Source organism: Saccopteryx bilineata, chromosome 1 (genome assembly GCF_036850765.1).
Source record: "Saccopteryx bilineata isolate mSacBil1 chromosome 1, mSacBil1_pri_phased_curated, whole genome shotgun sequence".
NCBI classification, from domain to species: Eukaryota; Metazoa; Chordata; class Mammalia; order Chiroptera; family Emballonuridae; genus Saccopteryx; species Saccopteryx bilineata.
In genome coordinates this window covers 226,325,164-226,349,577 of record NC_089490.1, presented here as the reverse complement: position 1 = coordinate 226,349,577, position 24,414 = coordinate 226,325,164, and the positions used below count along the sequence as shown (strand labels likewise).

The 24,414-nt window shown below is 47.1% G+C and overlaps 1 protein-coding gene across 3 annotated transcripts in view; it reads left to right on the top strand.

The window, feature by feature from the left end:
* Positions 1–467: 467 nt before the first annotated feature.
* COQ8A (coenzyme Q8A) overlaps positions 468–24,414 on the top strand; it is a 43,767-nt gene continuing 19,820 nt past the window's right edge. For 2 of the 3 annotated variants that reach the window (XM_066237084.1, XM_066237066.1), the window contains exon 1: positions 468–625. The gene's annotated coding sequence lies outside the window, so the exon portion shown is untranslated. Of the gene's footprint in view, positions 626–2,978; positions 3,053–24,414 lie in introns of those variants that run through there. The other variant, XM_066237075.1, reaches the window with a different exon arrangement.

Below are 24,414 nucleotides of genomic sequence, written 5' to 3'. Positions count from 1 at the left end.
AGCGCTTTCCCTTCCAGCGAGCATCTTGTGGAGGAACTGGGCGGGGCCCTGTTGACACATCAAGGCGGGCACAGTGCTGGCCTCGCTCGGTCCTCAAGTCGTACCTGCCGCAGTCCCATCCTCTCCTTCCACCGCGTCCCTTCCAGGCCCGCTCTGAGGCTCGGCGAGCACCGGCAAGGAGGTGACGGCAAAAGGCCGGCCACCCAGCCTCGTCCGTGACATCGCCGTGTGGAAGGGCCCCTCCTCGCGCCGCACGCATGCCGATCCCCCAACGCTCCAGTCAGGTCATTAGCCCAGCCTTTTCCAACTAGGCGAAAGGGCAGAGGAGGGAAGAAAAGGAGGGCCCTGCGCTCTGAAAAGGCCTCCATTGGATGCTCTTGCTCCGCCCTCGATTTCAATTGGCCGCGGATCGAGCGCACGGGTTGAGCATGCTCCTCCGCTCCCGCGAGGCGCTCGGCCAGGGCGCAGCCAATGACAGTAGTCCGTGGGGCGGGGCCGCCGCCTCTGGGTCTCCCGGCGCGGGCGACTTGGTAAACAGGTCGGGAGTGCGTGTGAGACGCCTGCGGTTCGGCCACCGCGCGGAAGCGGCGCGAAGGTGACTGTGTCCCAGCTTCCAACCCCCGAGGTAAGGCTGCCGCCCGCCGGATACCCGGGCGCCGTCTGCCTGTGACCGGAGCTGGGCTGTGACCCTTCTGGGCCGGTCTTGCATCCTCCTCAAGTGACAGCGGGGCTTCCCCTTTGCGACTTTCATTCTCTGCGAGCGCCGGGTCGCGTCTCAGGATGCAGGGAGGGGGGCCTGCCGATGTCGCCTACCCCAGTGCCCGCCTCCGCCCGCCGGGCCTGCCTCAGGGCGAGGACGAGAGCCATGGCCCGAGCCTTGGGTTTTCGGAACGCGCCGGGGAGCTTCCGTGACCAGCTGTCAGGAGCCGCGTCTCTGCGTCGCCAAGACAGCTTTTCTGCCGCGCTCTTGTGATAGTATTTCTGTTCACTCCGGCTCCCTGTGCACCGTGTCAGCGGCTCTGACTGCCCTGGCTGCAGATGGGTGTCAGACTTGGACTCTCTTGACCCGAGCCAGCTGTTGGGTTTCACAGGTGGAGGTTTTGGGTGACTTTGGGAAAGGGAACCCTTTTTGGTCCTTTCCTCCGTTCGCTTTTCCTTGGCCCTTCCTCCTGCATCTCGACGCATTGGAGATCTTGTGAATGGTTTGGGCTTAACTGCCTAAACTCTTTCCTTTCCCTAGCCTCCCGCTCCCTCCGCCAAACCCAGCCCCGGTCTCCCAGGTGCCTTGGGGGATGGGCAGCTCTGCAGGGCCCGGACTGGGAGCTGGGACTGTCCATTTGGGAGAGAGATGTCAGACTCCTGCAGGGTGAGAGGTTTATGTGCAGCCTGTTGGGAAACTTGTCCACCCTCATTGCTCACTTGGGCCATGCGTGTGCGTGACAGACTGAAGAGCTGGGCATGCCAGGCCTCCCTTGGTGCCAAAGGACTGGAGCATGCATTGATGCCAGCGAGCCAGTTGTCCTGTTGCAGATGGGTGGGTCATCCTGGTAGGAGGGCCCTTCTCCGGAGAAGAGACAAAGCAAGGAGGGCTCGGAGTTCAGGGGAGCAGCATCTTTAAGGCTCTGGCCATGGCTTTGGACATTTTGTTCAGCCTTGCAAATAATGCAGATGATGCAGGGTTGTTATAATTTTTGGCATGACCTCAGGTGACTCAGAGGGAAAGGGAACCAGGTGCTAAGAGCACTTCCCTGCATGTCACTTAAGACAGGGTTTCTCCCCTTTCAGACTTGGTATTTTGGACCCGATAATTCTTTGTTAGGGGGAGGCTGACCTGTGCATTGTAGGATGTGTAGCAGCATCCCTGCTCTGTATCTATTGGATGCTAGCAGTCTCCCACCACAAGCACACTAGTTGTGACAACCAAAAATATCTTCTAGAGGACAAAATCACCGTTGGTTGAAAGCCACTGAGGTAAGACTCTAAAAAAGAGTATTCCTAGGCGTTCCAGGGGCCTTCTGGAACCTGCCCATTTGTAGTTGAGAGGTTTAGGAATAGGGTAGTGTTGTGTCCTCTGCCCTAAACCATGTACATTGGGCTTTAAAGGAGACCGCAACTCTGCCCCTGGGTGGATTAGGAGAGAGATGGAAGGTAGAAACCCATGGGCTTTTTCTGGGCCTGGCTGGGTCTGGAGTTCCCATCTTTGGGGATTTTGCAAGACTGTGTGGATATGCCTATGAAATAACCATGGGGCAGTTTTAAAATATTGAGCAAATAAGTTTAAGCTATCTGAATGCTGTCAGAAAGACCTCAGTTATCCAAAGGTGATGCTTTACTCATCCTCACTTTTGGGGGAGATATCCATTGTGTCTTTTGATATGGGAGGGGGTGTCTGACACATGTATAATATGTGCAATTCTTTTATAGTTGGTCAAAGCATTAGTGTCAAAGACAGTGAGCCATTTCTTTTCGTGCAGAGAAAGATGCTTCAATTCTGAGTCTAGATTTTGCCTTCAGTTTAACCCAGAATTAATGTCACAAACTTCTAAATGGATGAGGTGCAGAAAAGCTGAAAAACAGTGATTATTGCATGGGGCAGAGGAAAACATCTCAAATGCCTACCATGAATTTCCCTTTCTTGTTGTTAGTCAGTCCTGTGGTATGTATCAGGATTTTCCCATAACATTCCTTGGTTAGTTAGGGGGTCTTTTGGTTGCCCTTTGTTGCCTGTAGAAAAGAACCTGGATAGGGAGGTCACTTCTTTCTCAAAAAGAAGTTTGGAGAAGTCTATTATTGGGAAGCTCCAAACTTGGCAGGATAATTTTCCATCAAGAGCAGTGGACACTGAGTCATTATCTTTGTCAGTTGAAACCAGAGCTGTGTGCAAAATTAGACAGGAATATTTAGATAGAGAGTTGTCTTGATCTGACAGTGGCATCTGGAAATAGTTCCAGCATTCTTGCTAAAAGCAGCCAGGACACTGGGAGAGCTGGTGGAAAGGAGAGCCACTGGGAGTGGGGAGTGCGAGGTCCTGCTGCTTCTGAAGTTGGGAGAGGTGGGTCTACTGGTGCTGAGTGAGATACATCTAGGTGTGAGATCTGAGAGTGGGTGTCTGTTCACACTTTGTAAACCTGAGTGGGAATCCACTGGTCTGTCCATGAGCCTGTTGCTTCTTGTGTGATTACACGCCCCTGAGCTCTTGACCCTTAGTTTTGAGGTCAGGGTCCCACAGAATATTAAAAGTTGGAAATGACTCTGAAAATCTCTTTTTATTCTTCATTCTTGGGTGTGATTTATTTTTAGTGTGTGCATGTGGCGTTTTCACTAAAATTGCAATGTTAGGGTATTGTAGAATCTGTTGCAATTAAATAATGACTATGTTCTTGTCTCGAGAGCCAAGGACTTGCTTTTTTTCATATACTCCTATTCCCTTCTGGGCTGGGGGAGAGGGGCAGCATCTGGTTCAAACCTGAAAGAGCCCAGTGTGCCCGAAAGGCCAGTGCCCCTCCATACCCTGTCCCTGAAGAAAAGCCCACTCTGAAATTGTGGGTGGATCTCGTTATTTACACCTTATTGAACAAATATCAATTGATTATCTGCCTGAACATGACATGGGGCATATAAAAGTGAACAAGACTTGGGCCTCTTACCTCAGGCAGTTGTAGTAAGAGATGTGCAGATACCACCTAGCTGCCCTCAGTGTGGTTTGGACAAGGGATTCTGGGTCAGACCACTTCTAGCTGATGGAAACTGCGAAGGCTTCTTGGAGGAGAAGGCACGGTTAGCTGGGCCCCTGAGGATGAGCAGGATTTCAGCAGGGAGAGGCAGGAGTTTGGGGGGTGGGGTGAGGGGCCAGTGCTTCCCGAATCTCTGTGGTGAAGGAGCAGGCTTTGTTTTTTCCGAACTTGTTATAGATCAATGCTTTTGCAAGACACAGGAAGAACTTCATGATGGTACTGTATTACTATAAAAGTTTCTAAGCTCTTATTCCTGTTATCGAGGGTGACAGTACCAGTCCAAAAACCACTCTGAGTACCACTGTTTCAGGCAGCAGGCTCTTTGAATCAGAGGCATTGGGGTAGATGAGTACCTGGGAGTGGGGTGAATGCAGTCTAGCTGGAGGGTAGGAAGTGTGAAGGTAGCATGAGGGGTCTGGGCTAGGAAGCAGACTGGGGTGAAGCAGTCTGTATGATCTGTCAGAGTTTAGGTCAATCTGAGCAGCATTCTCCAGCTGTGCTTCTGTGGCATTTTATCTCATCAGTGGGGTTGGGGGGAGGGCATGGTGTAGCTCTCTTGGTAATTTTCAGCAGCAATTCAGGTTAGGCCAGAAAGTGTTCCCTGAGCATCCACAATTCACTCACTGGTCCAGCTGCAGCCTGGAGGGCCCTGGAAGAGAGAGGGAGGCAGCTCCTTGCCCTGATATGTGCAGTGTGGGCCTGGGGCACAGTGTGGTTATAGGGACCACTGCACAGGATCGTTTAGATTCTCAGCTGTGGGAACCCGGATGGAGTATGTGCTGATTCTGATGGCAAAGGGCAGGGAAAGCAGCTTCCTGTGTTGGGAGGCCTGGGAGCTGAAGCCTGAAGGATGAGTGAAGTTTCCTTGGGAGAGAAGAGCCAGAGGCTGAAGCACGGGCAAAGACCTGGCCTGCCAGGTCAGAATTGCTGTGGGAGGGTGTTGGGCCAACAGGTGCGTGCAGAAGGTTAAAGGCAGGTCAGAGTGGACAGGGAGGGAGCCCAGTGAGGTGCTTAGTGAGAAGTGAGGGTGGCCTGAGTCCCATTTGGAGGGTGGTTTAGTGCAAGGCACAGATTCAAGAGAACATAAATTCTGTACAGGTAGAATTTTTAGTCTGTGACTGACTGGGCACCCAGCTGAGAGTTCTGGTTTGAAGGGGAGGAGTTTTGGTGTTTGGGGGGAGATGGTGTCACTACTGAAAACAGGTGCAGGAGGAGGAGGAGCTAGTCTGGGGGAAATGGTGATGTTAATTTAGACATGTAGGGGTGAGGTGGCTGTGGGACTTTATTCATACTTTTTAAAAATTTATTTGTTTATTTTATTGATTTTCAGAGAGAGGAAGGGAGAGATCAGGAAAGATACAGGAACATCTGTTCCTGCATGTGCCCTGTCTGGGAATCAAACCAACAACCTGTGTGCTTTAGGACGATGCTCTAAACAACTAAGCTATTCTATTCGGCCAGGACTCTCCCTCCCCCCATACTTTTTAACTAAGATCTGATTGCATACAGTAAATTCACCCTTTCTAGTATAAGGTTGTGCAGTTTGACAAATGCATGTAGTCACATAACCATCACCACAGCCAAGGTATAGAGCATTCCCTCACCCCCCACATTGCCCTGGCACCCTTCACGGTGTCTGTGGGACTTGGAGGGGTGATGTGGTATGTGCATAAACTGGAATTTTTTTTTTTTCTGAATTGGTTCAGTGGTTGATATGGCCTGCCTGGTCTGAGAACATGGATGCATAGACTCGGGGAGCTGTCTGCCCATGGAGGGGCAGAAGCAGCCCAGGGGACAGTGTAGGTAAGCGGGGAGGATGGGAGTCAGAGCCAGGCCTGGAGGCTCTGTTGTGCAATAGGTGGGAGGAGAGGAGCTGGTAGAGGAAGCTGAGACGAGGAGATGACTGAATCATGGACACCAAGGAGGGTTTTAGGGGAATGTGCGGGGCCAGCAGGGAGTTCTGAGGAGGCTAGTGTGTTGGCCTTATGGGTATTGAGCCATCAGGTGGCTGTTACGAATGTCACAGGGAGGAGGGCTTAGGGTGCGGCCAGATGGGTGGTGCTGCAGGAGAAGGAAAGATGGGAAGTGCACTCTGACCTTGGGAGTTGTTGGCCAGTGTGAGGCTGAAGGAGAAGCAGAGACAACGGGAGAGTTTTTTATATTTGGCGTGGGAAAACTAAGAGTAGGTTTGTAGGCTTGAGGGGGAAGATGTTGGGGAAGGAGAGATTGAGGGCAAAAGAAAATCACAGGTAAGGGGCAAGGTCCTAGTGGAGGAGAAGGAGGGTGTGGTCACTGTGGGCAGGAGATAGGATAGGGTGGAGAGGCTGAGGGCTGTCTGAGATGCGGGCCAAGGGTTTGAGGGTGTTCACCTCGATTACCTCTGTTTTGGAAGGAAACAAAGAGGTCAGCTCTGGAGTGCGTGAGGCCCTCTGATTGATGTGAGTGGGGCAGGGTGGGCTGGGGGTGGTGGTTGAAGAGGAAGCCAGGCTGGTATCCTGCATTAGGTGCCCTACAGGTCCTGTTCCTGCCAGCCTCTGCGGGGCTGATTGTTCCTGGTAGGTGAGTGAGTGTGAGTGTGTGAGTGTGAGTATGGGAGAGAAGGAGGGAGGTGTTGCTTTGGTTGTATGAGAAGGGGCCAGCCCTTTCCTCGATAACTACCTTTGCACCCTCCCACTGGATTTCTCCAGAGGTGTGTTTACTGACAGAGATGCTTTAGGACTGCTACCTCTCTGCCTGTGAGAAACAGGGTCTGCCCTCCCCACTTGATTTTTTCTTTTTTCTTTTTTTTTCTTTTTACAGAGACAGAGAGAGAGTCAGAGAGAGGGATAGACAGGGACAGACAGACAGGAACGGAGAGATGAGAAGCATCAACCATTAGTTTTTTGTTGCGCATTGCAATACCTTAGTTGTTCATTGATTGCTTTCTCATATGTGCCTTGACCGTAGGCCCTCAGCAGACTTGAGTAACTTCTTGCTTGAGCCAGGGACCTTGGGTCCAAGCTGGTGAGCTTTGCTCAAACCAGATGAGCCCGCGCTCAAGCTGGCAACCTTGGGGTCTCGAACCTGGGTCCTCAGCATCCCAGTCCGACGCTCTATCCACTGTGCCACCGCCTGGTCAGGCCCCACTTGATATTTTTATAGAATGTGTAGAAGGGTCAGTACTTGAATTCTGTTGAGGATTATTCTTTCTAGATTGCCATTAAATCCCATTTGTTCAGAACAGCCCTGTACTGTGTTCTGTCAACCTTCTGCACTCAAGGGATAAACGATGGTGTCCTAATCTCTGTGAACTGGTCATCAGCTAGGTGAGTCGCCTCATTTCACACTTGGCGAAATGAGAAATGCAGGCCCAAAGAGAAGAACTGATGTGCCCGAGGGCCCTGTGGCTGTTCCCCAGTGTGGGCCCGGAACCCAGGCCTTGTGGTCCATCCATCAGCCCTCATCACGTTACTCACGTTGTCCGGGAACTAGAGGGCCTGGTGGCAACGTTCCTGCCATCTGCTGGGCCGGATGAGAGGTCCTGGGGACTGTTCACATAAACAAAACTTGTAAGTTCAAGTCCAGAGCCCGGGGTCAAGCCTGTTTGTTCTCTGCCTGGCACATTTTCTCTTTGGCTCTGATCCTGGCTTAGAGGAGGGTGAAAGTAAGAGTAGAGTGCCCTGTGACCACAGGTGGTTACTGTTTGACAGGTGCTGGAGCAAATACCTTATAACTATCTGAGATAGGGAAAAAAAAGTCTGTGGCTCTTGCTCACAAATGTGTTTACAGCCAACATTTGGCAAAGCAAAGGACTGGGCACCATTTTACCATGGGGCAGGTCTGTTGTGTTTCTCGTTCAGCATGCATGGAGCTCACTGTTAGTGGGCTAGGCCTGCTGTCTTCCCCCCTTCCCTCTTAGTCCTCTTAGAAGCAAGGAGTGGAGAGAAATAGAGGAAGCAGTAGAGCTGCCTCACCCCATATGGGCGCCCCCAACTCTTGGTGCCTGAGTGTGTACCACCAGCAGGCTTGTAACTGACCTGGCCCTGCTCCTGTGAAAGTCACTCTTCCTCCATTTCTCCCTCTTCTGCCCTCACCACGTTAAAACAGGGTTGCTGCAGCTGTTGTCTGTGGCTGAACATGAAAGGTTGTGATGTCTTATGGTGATGGGACACAGAACACTTCCTGATGCTTGGCACTGCTGGTTGTCTCTTTGGTTCTGGGTTCTAGATGAGAGCTTGATAAGCTAGGGAGCACCCTGGATGCAGTTAAATTCCTGGTGTGGAAGAGGCACAGTGCCAAACCCCATGGGGGACATAGAACTGGGTAAGAGAAGTTCCCTCTCTCTAGGAGCCCTGGTAGCTGAGGAGCTTTCCACAAGGGGAAGTTTGGCCAGGTGGCCTTTGAGAGCCCAGCCAGCTCCAGGATTTTTATTGCTCATAATGTTCTGTAACCTGGTAGACACCCTTTTCAGGGCATGGACCTGGCTGTGTTTTAGGGAGAGTGACTATTGATTTTAAAAAATGTTATTGACTTGGGGGCAGGTTTCTTATCTCTTAGCTTCCTAGGCAGTAAGAGGAAAGGTCTGAGCCTGGCAACAGGCAGGCAAAGAGAGGCCAGCGCCTGACAGTTTTAGGACTTAGAGATTTCTTCACCTGGCTGAGTTTTATCTCATCAGCAAATGGGGACAATAATACCTCACAGGGTTGTTGTGGAATTGGATTAGTATAAAGTGATAGGCATACAGAAAGGAATAATACATGGTAGCTCTTCTTATTATTAATACTATTTCATTCAAAATTAAATCTGAAGTGAGCATGTTTTGAAAATTAAGAATGTAAAAACCGATGAGATGTCGTTTTCAGGGTGGGGGCTCTTACTAACTAGTACATTGTGATACAGCCTGTGCCCAGTGCCTGGCATGTAGTTAATGCTCAGTGATGGTTTAAATGTTGAGCTGAGCTTGGGAAAGAGGCTTGTAGAAGAATGGGGCATGTTTATACTGAAAGCCAGCAGGACTCTGTAATCAAGAACAAGAATTGTGTTTTCAACTGACCATGGATATTCCAGCACCCAGCACAGGGCCTGGCATTGGTTGGCACTCAGTACAGCTTGGAGGGTGGTGATGATCAAACTAAGTTATTTTAGAAAAATGATCTGGAAATTGTTCCAGAATACAGCCCCTCTTCCCAACCCAATGATTTGCCTTTTAAAAAATAGTCATTGTATTAGTTTTCAGTTGTTGCTCTATCAAATTACCAGAAGCCTAGTGGCTTAAAACACCACAAGTTTATTAGTTCTGTAGGTCAGAAGTCTAAAATGGGTTTCCCTGGGCTAAAATCAAGGTGTCAGCAGGGCCATTTATTTTGGAGGCTGCAGGGCGGGCCCCGTTGCCATTTTCATTCTGTGGAGGCAGCCTGCATCCCATGGCTGTGGCTCCTTTCTCATAATTGCATCCCTCCAACTTCTGCTTCTCTCATGTCTTCTGATCTTCCTACCTCCCTCTCAAAAGGACTCTGTGGTTACACTGGGCCCACATGCATATTCTCCCCCATGTCAAGATCTTTAACTTTATCTGATGTACAAAGTTCCCTTTGCCACTAAGGTAACATATTCACAGGTTCCAGAGATTAGGGCATGAACATCTCTGTGTGGCCATTAGCCTACCGGAGGCAGCCACAGTATTTTGGCCAGATTTAAACATAACTTTTTAAATTCCGGATTTCACTTTAGTGGAAATTCCTCAACTACACTTCCAGGGTTCCCCACCATGGGTCCTTGCTCACCTTCCTGTGTGACAGCACAGATCACATTTATTATTTGTGTGATCGGGTCTAGCCTGTGAGTGGGGGTAATCGGAGAAAGAGTTAGAGGTATCTGAGACATGAGCCTCCCCACTAGGGGCCTATAGTTTTGTTGAAGAGAAACAAGGTACATGTGCCAAAGATAAAAACAGGGTGAGATCTGGCCAGTGCTGGAAGATTTAGATCAGCTGATGGGAAGACTTAAATTCATAAGAACTGAGAGTCAAGTTAGGGCCTGATTAGAAATAATGTTCTTGAATGTACAGTGTGTCCGTAAAGTCATGGTGTACTTTTGACCGGTCACAGGAAAGCAACAAAAGACGATAAAAATTTGAAATCTGCACCAAATAAAAAGAAAACTCTCCCAGTTTCATACCTATTCAGTGCAGTGTGATGTGGGCTCACGCACAGATTTTTTAGGGCTCCTTAGGTAGCTATCCCGTATAGCCTCTACAGACTCGTCACTGACTGATGGCCTACCAGAATGGGGTTTCTCCACCAAACTGTCAGTTTCCTTCAACTGCTTATCCCACCGAGTAATGTTATTCCTATGTGGTGGCGCTTCGTTATAAACGCGCCAATATTCACATTGCACTTTGGTCACGGATTCGAATTTAGCGAGCCTCAGAACACACTGAACTTTCTTCTGTACCGTCCGCATCTCGACTGGCATGGCCGTGGGCTGCTCTGCTGTATACACTGTGGTACATCATCATCTGTGTATGCGCACATGCTGCCACATCATCCTACAGAAACTGGGAGGGTTTTCCTTTGATTTGGTGCAGATTTCACATTTCTGTCGTCTTTTGTTGCTTTCCTGTGACCGGTCAAAAGTGCACCATGACTTTACGGACACACTGTATATGGTATGTTCACACATTTAAAAGTACTTCCATCTCTTATTTACATTGGGCATAATAAGAATTTACATCATAATTTTCCAGGTGAGGAAACAGGTTATAGGATGGTTCAGGAAGAGGTTTGGAGCAGGCTGGCAGCTGGTTAAGGGAGAGCTGATTTCCAGGCCCCGAGGCTAGCCTCACACAGTGGGTGCTTTTTGTCTGAATGGCTGACAGGTAGGTTTTAGATGCGCAAAGGTGAAGTAGCAGGCCTGCTTGCTGGGGGATTGGAGCAACACTCACAGGTGTAAGTAGAGGCTGGGCAGAAGGCCTGGGTCCCAAGTGCAATACCTCCAACCTCAGGCCCAGGAATTTGGGTGTTTTTCTGTAGACATCTAGGAGCCATTTGAGTGAGGGCTAGCATGATGAAAATGGATTTGGGCCTGACCAGGCGGTGGCACAGTGGATAGAATGTCAGACTGGGATGTGGAGGACCCAGGTTTGAGACTCCAAGGTCGCCAGCTTGAGCGTGGGCTCATCTGGTTTGATCAAGGCTCACCAGCTTTAGCCCAAGGTTGCTGGCTTGAGCAAGGGGTCACTTGCTCTGCTGTAGCCCCTGCCCCCCCATCAATTCACATATGAGAAAGCAATCAATGAACAACTAAGGTGCTGTAACGAAGAATTGATGTTTCTCATCTCTCTCCCTTCCTGTCTGTCCCCTATCTGTCTGTCTGACTCTGTCACAAAAAAAAAAAGAAAAAGAAAAAGAAAATGGATTTGGGGAAGATTAATTTGGGGGCACAGTGTGCTGTGGCTTGGGACAGGGAGCTAATGGGGATCAGAAGGGTTCCCCCCACTGGCTTCCTGAACATTCCCAATGAAAGCCTCCCATGCTGTGTTTTCGTCTCTGAGTGGCATTGACCATGGGAAGGAATACCAGTGGGTATTTATGTTATGCTCATTTCTGTACATTCCAAGCAGGCCGTCAGCATGCTGGATTGACTCTCCCAAATGACACCTTACTCCACAGCACAAATAAGCCACACTGGTCTCCAAGAGAAGGCGAGACTGCCTTTTCTGTGTCAGATGTGATACGGTACCTGACCAGAGTGCTGGGACATAAATAAAAAAAGGGTTGTTTGTATTGATCTCATTCATGCTTCGTCTAGTCTCACCAAGTCTGAAACTGATTCCAGTGTGTCTTTGTGGTTGTAACAATCATAATGATCGTGTCAGCTAACAGTTTTGAGCACCTACTATGTGCCAGGCACTTGGTGCCCTAAGTGCTATTATATGGATTATCAAACCCACTACTCTCAAGAACATAAGAAGAAACTAAGGCACAAAGATAAGCTTAAAGGACTTGACTTAGGTCGGCAGCAGAGTCAGGATTTGAACCCAGGGTCCTAACTCCAGAGCATCTTGATTGCTTTATGAATATCACTTCTTGAACCAAATATTTTTTCATGTTTTGAGCAAAAAACTTTGGTGGGTCTTATTAAGACAATGAAATTGCTGTCAGGACCCCATGCTTGGCAGGTTGACTTAAACCCTGTTTATAATCAGTTACGTTTGCTCAGCAGAGGAGGAAAGGCCACTCAGGACACTGCCACCTGTGCTTTGGAGCCCTGGGCCTGTGCAGGTTCATTCACAGCACTGGGTTCCTCTCTGGGTCTTCATTAGAGGCTGGAACTTCTGCTGCTTTTATATCTCTTCCTGTGTGCCTCCTCCCCTCTACCTCCTAGCCCTTTGCCCATCTCAGAGCAACACATCAGGAAATCCTTAGAATACCTTAATCTCTCAAGAGGTGGAGTATGGAGGCTTGCATTCTAGGACATCAAAACATACTCTTTTGCTCGTTTTTCTAACCTACTAAATAGTTGTCTGGCTCCTGAACCATAACGGATTCAAGTCTTAGCTCTCCTTCTTATAAGCTGTGTGGCTTTGAGCAAGTTAATTAACTTCTCTGTCCCTTAATTCTCACATCTGTGAAATGGGCAGAATAATAGTATGTAACTTGTAAAAATAATTGAGATAATACAGGTAGAACATTTAGCTCAGGGCCTGGAATATAATAAACTAAATAAATAATAGCAGCTGTAGTTATCAGTGTTCTGCTGGTCTGCTCACAAAATAAAAACATTTGGGGAACTAGTTAATTTCATTGGGGGGAGAGTGTCAGAGTACCTGCCACCCAAGAAGCTCTTGTGTGTTTTAGTGTGAGTGTATAGTTTTTCAACAGTTCCAAGAAAAATCCCTGTAGTCTGGCAGCAGCTTTTAAGGGAACATGAAGTCATTAACCTAGAAGACAACTTGAGGCCCGGAAACTAATTTCTTTCCTTACAAGGCAAGACTCCACTGGGTCACCCAAGGGCTATGGTTTCAGACCCATGTGGGGTCTGTGTGTTGACTAGGGCAGACAGTCCCGCCTGTGTGGCTCACTAGGAGGCCTCCACTGTAGGGGGCCCTGTGTGGAACTGAGGGTGGAGGCAGCAGTGTATACATTCTTGTCTGCTTGTGCTTCTCCCTCTGATCCAAATCCCAGTTCCCTGTGCACACACCTGGTGCTTGCCTGGCGGGAGCTCTTGACAGGGATGCAGTGAAAGTGCAGGAACAAAGGACTGATTTGTTTCCCAACCTTTTTTGTGCCATGCCCCACCTTAACCTTTCTAAAATTTTTATGTCCCCCCCCTATGTAACATACATAATTTTTAACATTAAAAAATTGATTTGTTCACTTAATAAACATAAATGATAGGTTCTAGGAAGAAATCACTATGAAATTGTTAACAAAACACAGTAAGTAAAATTTTAAAACATATGAAAAACAGAAATTTAAATTCCAATAATTTTAATACAGATTTTTCTATATTAATTTATTATTTTAATTTAGTGTGATCCTTGCGCTTGATGCTTGCTGCACAGAGATTTTATATTAGGTTCTAGTTTGGTTAGCTTTAGTCTCAAGTCTCCACGTTGTGTTATATCCAGCCGATTTCTTTTTTTTACCAGTAAATAATTTACAGCACTAAATCCACATTCAGCTAAAAATGAAGATGGAAACGGTAGCAATAGTTTTCTTGCACATTTGGTTGAATTTGGGTATTTGATTTCTGTTTCCTCACAAAGCGATGCCATCGCTCCTTTGATATTAAATAAAGCTTTAACTGACTCATCATTTTGCAGTTCTGCGAGTTCTTCTTGATACTGCATTTGATATATCAGACAAATCCACTAACATTGGCTGCATCATCCATGTTGGGAAATCAATTTGTTTTAAATCAGAAAATCTTTCTTTTCAATTAGCCGATAGAATATTCAAATGATTGACAATAACAAGTAAAGCGGTATCACGTCACATTTTTGGAGCCAATGAAACTGTTTAAAGTTTTTGTTGTTAATATGTTTCTGACAGAACTCAATATTGGTAATGAAACCAAATATCTTTGCTTTTGCATCGACAAGAGTTTTATTTGTTCCTTGAAGTTCCTTATTTAATATATTTAGTTTTTCAAAGATATTGGCTAAATAACTCACAAATGCTTTACCATCTATTGTTAACAGATACTTCATTTCAGGTTTGTTGCTTAAAAAATCACTAAGAGTATCAAACAGTTCCATAAATCTTTTCAAACAGTTTCCTTTAGATAGCCATCTTACTTCAGTATGAAGTAAAATCTCACATGGCCTTCATTTTGTTCCTCACAAAATAGCTTGAAAAGACGCTCACATTTGGCACTAGCTTTAATAGCATTAACACACTTTATTACTGTATGTAATACTTCATTCAGAACAAGCGAGATGTTTTTAGCTACCAAGTTTTCCCTATGAATAACACAATGCACAAGAATCATTTCTGGATTCGTATCTTTCATCAATTTTAAGCAGCCATTTTTCTTGCCTATCATATTGGGAGCACCATCTGCAGCACAAGATGTTATATTTTTCATTGGTATATCATTGACATCTAAGTAGTTTTTTTAGCTTATTATATATATATCTTTGGAGGTAGTGGTGCTTTCTAATCTTTTACAGAACAACATTTCTTCAGCAAAATGTCCTTTATCAATATATCTTACGTAAGTTATCAATACTGCCTCACTGTCTCTCAAAGTTGATTCATCCATTTGCAAGGAGAATTTTCTTGTTTTCAGCTTTTTAATAAGTTGTTTTTCAATATCCTCACTCATTTCGTCTATTCTTCTACTAACAGTATTGTTACTGAGTGGCATAGCTTTTACATCTTTGTCATCTTTTTCAAGAACCGTTTTAAGAAAATATATTCAATGTGACATAGAGTAAACCTATACTAAAAATTCATATTTATTTAAATGTATATAACACATTTACTACACTACCACCACCGCAAATCAAAAGGTATCTATATTTTTTCCACTTGACAAAATTTTCTGGAAAGTTATGCTTCTAAAATTAAAATTGTCGTGCATGCACTATTATAGCCCCAATAATATTTATAAAATATTAGTGCTTTCTAGCCCTGATGCAAGAAGTACTTAATAAAGAGTTTAATATCGATAAAAATAAAATCAAATACTTACCAATTATATCTATACAATATATATATGTATATTTATTAAATCAACGAGCTTTTACAACAGTTTTGACTGACACTTATTTCAAATTAACACCAACTGAATGATGTGAAACACTACAGAAGTTGCAATGGGCCAATTAGGTGAGAATAACTGCGTTGTTTAGCGAGTTTTTAAAACGTCCGGGGTTCCCCGCGGCAGACGGCACGCTCCGCGGTGAACCCAGGACGAAGTTTACTTGACAACGCCAATCACCCAGTTGATATTTTGGTCTCGTCAAACGAAATTATACTTAATAATTATTTACCGCAATTATTTAAGAATTGCATTTTTTGTTAAATTTGGCACCGATATCTAGCATTGCATTTAAATGGCCCCGGGGCGAAAGAGTTAAAGTCGTGTGGAGTCCATTTTCAAATTGTCCCCCTTAACTATCGAATTGTCCCCCTGTGGGGCATGGGCCCCACGTTGGGAAACACCGGATTAGATGGTGAATGGATTTATATCTACTCAGACTCCGCCTGTGGACTGGCAATGGCATTTGTCAGTTTAGGGTGAGGCAAGGGGATGGATGGCTGTGAGCCTCCTTAAATGGCTGGAGGGAGCAGAGAGGTACAGAAAGTCGGCATCTGGCACTCCCACAGCCTCCAGACCTGACTCCTTCATGAGCAGCATGTAGGGGCTGCCCTGCACTGAGGGATCCAGTAAAACGTGGTCATCACAGAGCCCCTCTCCTTGTCAGGCCCCAGCCTGGCGGCTTCTGGGGTGAGCAGCTCTGTGTCTGGTGAGGTGAGCCCACTTCTAGGGGTCAGGAAGAGAGCTGTAATAGGGTATCTCAGCCTTGGGTTGTTCTGACACAACTCTAGAGACCTTTCCAGATTCTGGTTATATTTTTGGGACAGTTCTGGTTATATTTTTCTTGGTTGCCCTAGAATAGGGTTCAAGAAACTTTGTATAAAGAGCCAAATATTTTAGGCTCTGTGGACTTTTTAGATCTCTCTTGCAACTATTCAACTCTGCTCTTACAGCTAAAACAAACAAACAAAAAACCCCAAAAAGCCATAGACAATACATATGTAAATGCATGAAATGTAGACAATAAATAAATGAATGAGCAGTTTGTATTTCAATAAATAATTGATTTACAAAACAGGCAGCAGGGCTGAACTTGACTGAGGGTTGTAGTTTGCTGACCGTGACCTGGAAGGACACTAGTGTTATTGCATGTCCTTTACTTTTGGTGCAGAAAAATGTGGTCATAGCACTTGCCTACATTATTCTAAACAATGTACCTATTTTTTTGGGGGGGGGGCAGGAATGCCCACTAATTATTTCTCTCTTTTAACACAGGGGCTAGCATTAGACTTGCTGCCTGTCTGTGCCAGGTGATTTTCTCACTACTTTCTGAGAAGGGCAGTTGAGCCTCTTTCCCCAAAGTAGGTTGGCTGTGCACTATCCTCCTGGCAGCCTGTTGGGGCCGTTGTCTTCTGATGAAGTATGGTGGCTAAACAAGGGTGTGGAGAGGCATTATTTATAGCATTCTGATCTGTTGTCTAACTCTGCCCATTCCTCCATATATATATATTTTTGTATTTTTCCAAAGTGAGAAGCGGGGGGGGGGGGGCGGGGAGCGGGCAGACAGATTCCTGCATGCACCCTACCGGGATCTTGGCATGCCCACCAGAGGGCTATGCTCTGTTGCGACCGGAGCCATTCTAGCGCCTGAGGCAGAGGCCATGGAGCCATCCTCAGCGCCCGGGCCAACTTTGCTCCAGTGGAGCCTTGGCTGCAGGAGAGGAAGAGAGAGATGGAGAGAAAGGAGAAGGGGAGCGGTGGAGAAGCAGATGAGTGTTTCTCCTGTGTGTCCTAGTCAGGAATCAAACCCGGGACTTCCACACACCAGGCCAGTGCTCTACCACTGAGCCAACTGATCGGGGCCATATATTTTCTATTATAAAACTAGTGCATGCTCTTTGTAGAAAATTTTAGAAAATATGAAGAAGACGAAGTAAAAAGGATCTATCATGACCACCACCCAGAGAAAACCACTGTTTTGCATGTGTTCTGTCTCCATCATGCATCCCCCTCCCTCCGCCCTCCCTCCCTGCCTGCTCTAAAAGGAAGGATAATACTGTTTTGTAATCTGCTTTTTTTCTCACATGGGAACATATTGTAAACTTTCTTATTTGTCAGTAAACACCTTTCACAGTGTCATCTTAAATGACATTCTGTCCTCTGGGTATACTACTGTTTACATAATCTTCGATAATGTTGTAATTTACATTCTTTTTTTTCTGAAGCTGGAAATGGGGAGAGACAGTCAGACAGACTCCCGCATGCGCCCGACGGGGATCCACCCGGCACGCCCACCAGGGGCGACGCTCTGCCCACCAGGGGGCGATGCTCTGCCCCTCCGGGGTGTCGCTCTGCTGCGACCAGAGCCACTCTAGCGCCTGGGGCAGAGGCCAAGGAGCCATCCCCAGCGCCCAGGCCATCTTTGCTCCAATGGAGCCTCGCTGCGAGAGGGGAAGAGAGAGACAGAGAGGAAGGAGGGGGTGTGGAGAAGCAAATGGGCGCTTCTCCTATGTGCCCTGGCCGGGAATCAAACCCGGGTCCCCCGCACGCCAGGCTGACGCTCTACCGCTGAGCCAACCGGCCAGGGCCTTAATTTACATCCTTATAGCTGAATTATTATACATACTCATTTTTAAAGGAAATGCAGTGTGACAGATTTTGTCAGGATTCTTGGGTAATTATCAGGCAGGATGGCCTGAGGAGAAGGAGAAAGCGGACTTACTATAGACAGGCAGGTTTGAGGCATTCAGAGGTGACTTGCTGCTGTGGGGGATGAATGACTGGTGGCCTGTCTCCTGTTGTGAAAGCTTGACTTACCAGACCTGCACGGGAACTGACTGATGGGAAGGAAGGAGGATATTCTTCCCCTGGGTTCTTCTTTGTGTCCCCAGTTGCCTTTGAAAAGTGATAGCATCTTAGGATATTTCTGAACTTGCTGACAGAGACCCTAGGTGAAGCCTGGAGTTGCCTGAGATACTTGAGTGTTGGCCCCTGGTGTGTGATATTAAAGACCGAGGTGAAGAGCTCACACCTACAGAGATTTATGGATTGGTTCAGAAGTTTAAGTCTTTTTCTTAACACATATATACTTGAGTCCTTGGAGGAAACTGTCAACTGATGTTTCCTTTTTTTCTTAGAGTAAAAGGAAAATGTCAAGCATGTAAAGGAACTTTCATTGCCCATGCAGGCTAGAAAATGAGAATGTTCATGCCCAAAGTAAAAAGGTTGTTCTTGGCTGGGAGGCAGCAGAAGGCTACTTGAGAATCCCTATCCTAGGGCCTCCTGAAGATCATTAAACAATCCTTTCTGAAGAATGCCGGAAGTGACAGTCTTGAGGGTCCCTTGGAGGCTGGCTGTGTGGGTCATTGTCTTTAAGCTCATTCATTTTTTATGTCTGTTTTCTTGAGGGGAAAATGGGAAAGGAAGAGGCAGGTGGAAGGTTTACATTTAAGGGTAAATAAAGTCAGACTTCTGGGGAGGGATAGTAAGGAGAAATTTTTAGTAAAGGATCTTTGTTTAGATGTCCTACCTGGCCACCTGTGCTCCCGACCCCTACAGAACAGGGTTCTCAAGGTAAGTTCCCAGGACCATCAGCTGCAGCACCTGGGAACATGTTACTGATACAGATTTTCAGGCCCCACCCCAGGCCTACAGAATCAGAAACTGGAGGCTCAGCAATCTGTGCTTTAACAAGTCCTCATGCCTAGGTGATCCTGATGCCTAGTGAAGCGTGAGAACCCTGACCTCAGACCAGGTCCTACAAGGCCTTTGATTTCATATGTTTGTAGATTAAAAGCTGCAAGCAGGTAGAAGGTGGAGCCAGTCCCAGAAATGGCAGGATTTCTAGAACCTTGGAGAGATCAGCTGAGTTCATTTCATTTAACAAGATTTGTTGCCTGCCTGCTCTGTTGAGCATAGTAATAGGTGATAGAGGTGCAGAGCAGAGAAGACTGGTGTGGTCCATGCCCTTTTCTGGCTGGCGCATGGTGACTGCTAGGATGGGGTAAGAACAGGATGCCATAGCCCTGGCTGGATAGCTCAGTTGGTTAAGAGCATCGTCCCAAAGCACAAAGGTTGCCGGTTTTATCCCCAGCCAGGGCACATACAGGAACAGATTGATGTTCCTCTCTCTCTCTCTCTCCCCCACTCCTTCCTCTCTCACTAAGATTAATCAATAATAATAATAAAAGAAAAAGAACAGGGTTTCATGGGGGAAGTGGATGGAGTTTAGGAGGGAGATGAGTTGGAGCGGGCTTCCCAGAAGAGGTGATGTTTGAGTTGAGACTCTGTGGGGTGCAAGGCTAGTGTGTTCCCGGGCAGAGGCCTGAAGGAGAATTGGGTTGGTCCGCTTGGAGCACGATTAGTGGAGCAATCGTGGCAAGATAAGGCTGGGGAGGCAGGAGTGGGCTATAGAGTACTCCAGGAGCATAGGCATGAAGGTTCTTTCAGCCTCTTAGGAATCTCAGAGAAGTCAAGAAGTCTTGATAGGATTTTCCTTTTAAAGTAGTTGCTGTAGCTGTAGCATGGGGAATGGATAGGAAGGGGCAGGGCTGGGGGCAGAGAAACCAGTTAGGGTTTGTTGAAATTGCCCAGGTAGAACAAGACATTCAGGTGGATTAGGGGAGGTGAAGAAGCTTGAAGAGAAGTGGGTGGTGGTCTCATTGCTCAGGGTAGGGAGAGTGGGGTGGTGGTAGTGAGGTCAATTTTGGATAGGCTGAGCTTGATGCCCATCAGACATTGTGGTGACTTGCATGTTGCAGATGGCTGGACAAAGCCCGCTCAAGAGAAAGCTTTTCAGTGAGCTTTGCACCTCCACAAGACAAAGGGCTTTCTGTGCGGATTGCTTTTAGGTTCTTCTACCAGCTACCCCAAGGCTATGGGGGCAGCCCAGAGTGAGAAGAGACCAGAGGAGGCTGTGCAGGCTTTAGAGGTACAAACGCTGTGGCTTTGCTTGGATGGGAGCTGGTCTGCCATGCCACTCTTTATAGTCATGGAGGAGATTAAACAATGGCTTAGTAAATTCACATACTGTTCTTGTTCTTGGCTGGCTGTCACCTGTGAGGAGAGACAAGTGACAGATGGTGAGTTCTGGCTGTGAAGTGGGGATTTGGGGTGTGAATGGGAGCCTTCCCCCCAAAATAAATTTGCCCCATGTGGTGGGTTCTGAGTGGAAAAGGGTATATGATGCCTGCCTTTGTTTTATATTTGTCAGGATTGCCTATTATGTGTGTGTGTGTGTGTGTGTGTGTGTGTGTGTGTGTATTTTAAAAAAAGAACACCACTCATTTTCCTGCAGCTGCATGTTGTATCGGCCAGGTAGGCAGCACTTTGTGAGTCTGTTCTCCAACATGAATGAGATTATCTGGGGAAGGTCAGAGAGTGAAGGTTCAACAGGAAAACTTCCTCTCAGAGCTTGAGTACTCCCCTGTTGGGACGCTGCTTATGCATCTTACTCCATCTCTGTCCCTGGAGAGTGGTGAGCTGCATGTATTCCAGTTTGTTCTCTAGACAACATCTTTATTTACTTCCTCTATAGCTCTTTAGCAAGTTAGGACCAGAAACGGCCCGGCGAGCCACCCAAAGCAGTCTCCTCTGAAAGGGATGAAGAGGTGAGAAACACGTTTTAGTGTCAGCAGCGGTGGTGGAGCTGAGCCCTGTGTCCAGCCTCCTAGGACAGCCTTTTCCACTAGTCAGCGAACTCTTGATCTTGGCATGAGAGCCTCAGTTAGCCTCTGGTTGTCTCCTGGTATCTGTGCCCATTCTTGATATGCCTGCCTGCTATCACAGCTGTGAACACCCCAGGGCCAAGGGCAGGTTCAACCTGAACCTGCACAGACTGGCCCAGAGCACTGGGAGGAGACGCTAGTTTTCAGTGAATGACTAAATGACTGTATTTTGGTGCTGGTATTTTGTTGGTAATCCCAAATGTGAGAGCCGGTCCTCCACCCCCCACCCCACCTCCCCGCCTTCCACTGCTTTGATTGTGTTTGCACTTTGGGCTTTCTTCTCCTCAAAGAGAGCAAGTGGGCACCGAGGCCTCTGGGTTGCATTATGCCAAGTAGGCAGAGCCTGAACACTCCATGCCTGTGTTATTCCTAGGCCAGGTTCTGAAACCCATTTAAGGGCAAGTAGGATGAAGCGGGATGGGGTGAGGGCTCTAATACTTGTAGATGAAATCATGGTGAGGATAGACTTTTAATTTGCATATTATTTATATTTGGGGAGCTTTTGATTTTATTTAAGGCCATGATGAAAGGACTCCTGGTGCAGCTGGGTGCCTGGTTCTTGTACATTCCTGGATGGGGTTTGCACCCAAATTCCAGGTAGCTGAATTCTGAGTCACACCGGGATGCTGGCATAAGAAGTAGGATTTGTGAGACCCAGTCTTTGAAAACCAGACAGAAGAAAAATCCTGGAAAGGTGTTTCCTTCTGGCGGTTGTGTTGTGTGTGTGGTGGTGTCGTGTCCCCCCCCCCAGCCCCCACCCCCCCATTTTCTCAAAGGAAGACACTCCTTTGCAAAAAAAAAAAATACTTGGCATTGATTAGAGTGTAAACAGTTCCCTTTGTACTGAGCAGGACAGCGTGTGGGAGGTTTGGGTACGGCCCCAGCACAGTAGATAAATAATATTTGTCAAAGGGGTGCAGGCATAGGCTGTGGTTTTGAAATAGAATTCTACATGTGAATCTGCTCACAAATGATAGGTTGTTGATTAGAAACATGTTGATTTGAGAAAAGCAGGGTTTGCATCACAGTAAGCTGGAAGGTGTGTTTCTGTGATGTTATTTCCACCTGGTTGGATCTTCCTTCCAGAAGTGATGGTCTAGCTATCTTCCTCCCAATGATGCCTGCTGTCTAGGGTGAGACTTGTGCCCATGCAGAGTTCACGAGATGTGAGGACACAACCATTTAGGCAGGAAGAAAGGCATAACACTTCTTTTTATCTATGCTTTTTAAAAGATGACTTATTTTTTTGTCATTTTGAAAGTAGGATATGTTAGGAAAATACAGTTAGGAAGAGACTGAAAGAGACCCTTAATACTCATACTTCTTAAATGCAGGACTTTAAAACTTTTGGTCAATTTATTTAATTTTTTTTCCTCTTACAAATTTTTTTAAAGTGTCAGTATAAATAAAGTTGGTGCAATTCTGGGCTGTCACAGAGCAGTGCTTAGTGCTGACATGCTTAGAAGCCAGAAGAGTTAGGACTGGACTCTGAGGGGTTCAGCCCTGAGCCTGCAACATGCAGGACCGGAAATGGATCTTTCAAAGTGAACTGTCCATGGTGCAGTGGGCCCTGGGCTAGAGCAGGGGAAATGGGCAAAAAAAAACTCGCTTAGCAGCTTTGCTGTAGTGAAATTTTAGTGTGTGGCATGGTTTTGGTAACTAGGATGAGAAATTCAGAAAGAATTCGTTTAAGCCTGAAAACAAAGTTTTAAGGAAGATTTGACATCAGTTAGAAGAGGTGAGTCTTGGCATTATTGGGGTTTGTGGCCAATGGGAGACTCCGGCCTTGCTTATCTGGATTGGATGCAGAGGTGGTAAGCAGGGGGGAGGCCTGTTTCTGGGGTCCCCTGGGGCAATGGAGTATGGTGCATGGGCCTGGGGCCCCACCTTCGCCATTGCATATCCCTGATGTTTCTTTCAGAAACCTCCCCCTCACTGGGATTTATGGGCTTTGGTGGGCTCTTTTCCCCCTGAATTTGACGATGTGCCTATGTGAGCTGGGAGTGGGGCCAGGGTCTGGGGAGTTGTTGGGAGCTGGCACCAGCTTCATTTGATCTGTGATTAGGTGATTTCTTCCCAGTCCCAGAATTTTGGGTATGTCTGTGGGGCTCACCCTTGTGTATAGTCATCCAGTGCAGGAGCCCAAAGGGAGCCTGGAGTGTGAAATGGCCCCAGGTGATGGGCTGGATGAGCCTTCCTACCCCTCCTTTCTCTCAAGGGTATGGTCACCTTCTAAAAGCCTTCTTGGTTTTAATTAGGGTGCAGGTGGTTCTTTGTGCCTCATCAGTGCTCTCTCCCAGTGAAGGTGCCTCGGAGTCATAGGCCAAGCATTTGGGGAGGCAGCCTGGAGTGGTGGGCACAGCAGACAAGGGCCAGAATCAGGCACCAAGGCCACCATTCAGGAGCTAATAGCCTTGGCCAATTAGTTAAGTTCTCTGGCTTTGGTTCTCTACTTTTGAAATGGGGGCAATAATATCTGTCATTTGGTTATTTGTAAAGATTGAAAGGAGATGGAGTGTGGAAAGTACCCAGCCCAGTGCCTAGTAGGTATTCTCATATGAAGGTGAAGGTGTTCCCATGGGTGGGTTATGGTGGGTCAGCTCAGCTCTCCAAGGCTCCTGGGCATTAGTGGATTTCTCTAGCTATCACAGCAATTCTCCTTTTAAATACAATGTGTCCGTAAAGTCATGGTGCACTTTTGACCGGTCACAGGAAAGCAACAAAAGATGACAGAAATGTGAAATCTGCACCAAATCAAAGGAAAACCCTCCCAGTTTCTGTAGGATGATGTGGCAGCATGTGCGCATGTGTAGATGATGACGTAACACTGTGTATACAGTGGAGCAGCCCATGGCCATGCCAGTCGAGATGTGGACGGTGCAGAGGAAAGTTCAGTGTGTTCTGTGGCTCGCTAAATTTGAATCCGTGACTAAAGTGCAACGTGAATATCAGCGCGTTTATAACAAAGCGCCACCACATAGGAATAACATTACTCGGTGGGATAAGCAGTTGAAGGAAACCAGCAGTTTGGTGGAGAAACCCCGTTCTGGTAGGCCATCAGTCAAGTGACGAGTCTGTGGAGGCTATACGGGATAGCTACCTAAGGAGCCCTAAAAAATCTGTGTGTGAGCCCACATCGAACTGAATAGGTATGAAACAGGGAGTGTTTTCTTTTTATTTGGTGCAGATTTCACATTTCTATCGTCTTTTGTTGCTTTCCTGTGACCGGTCAAAAGTGCACCATGACTTTACAGACACAGTGTAGAAACAGTTGTGTACCCTGCTTAGGCACATAGTTGATCCCTGCTGCAATCCCTGGGCTGACTGGGGCTGCTCCTCTGTGCTCAGGGCTTCAGAAGTCCCCGCAGTTCTGATCGAGGTTGTAGTCAGTGCTCTTACCTGAATGTCCAGTACACGCTTCGGTTAAGTAGTGTGATGAGAAGAAGGAATCCACGAGGTGTCTTTGTGGCCGTCCTCTCCCTCCTGCTGGCCCACACCCTGCATCTAGGCTGTATCCAGCCCTTTTCAGCTGCATGTGTTTGTTCCTGCAGGTCCCCTGCCTACAGTGCCTCCCATGCCTCTCTCCTCTCTGGTTTCTGTCTTATATCTGAGACTCTTAGCCGATTCCCGTTCTTTCCTGCCCTGTCCAGAGTGCATCTTCAGTGGAGTCTGCTGCTCCTTTTCTTTTTGTGGTTTTCCTTCAGCTC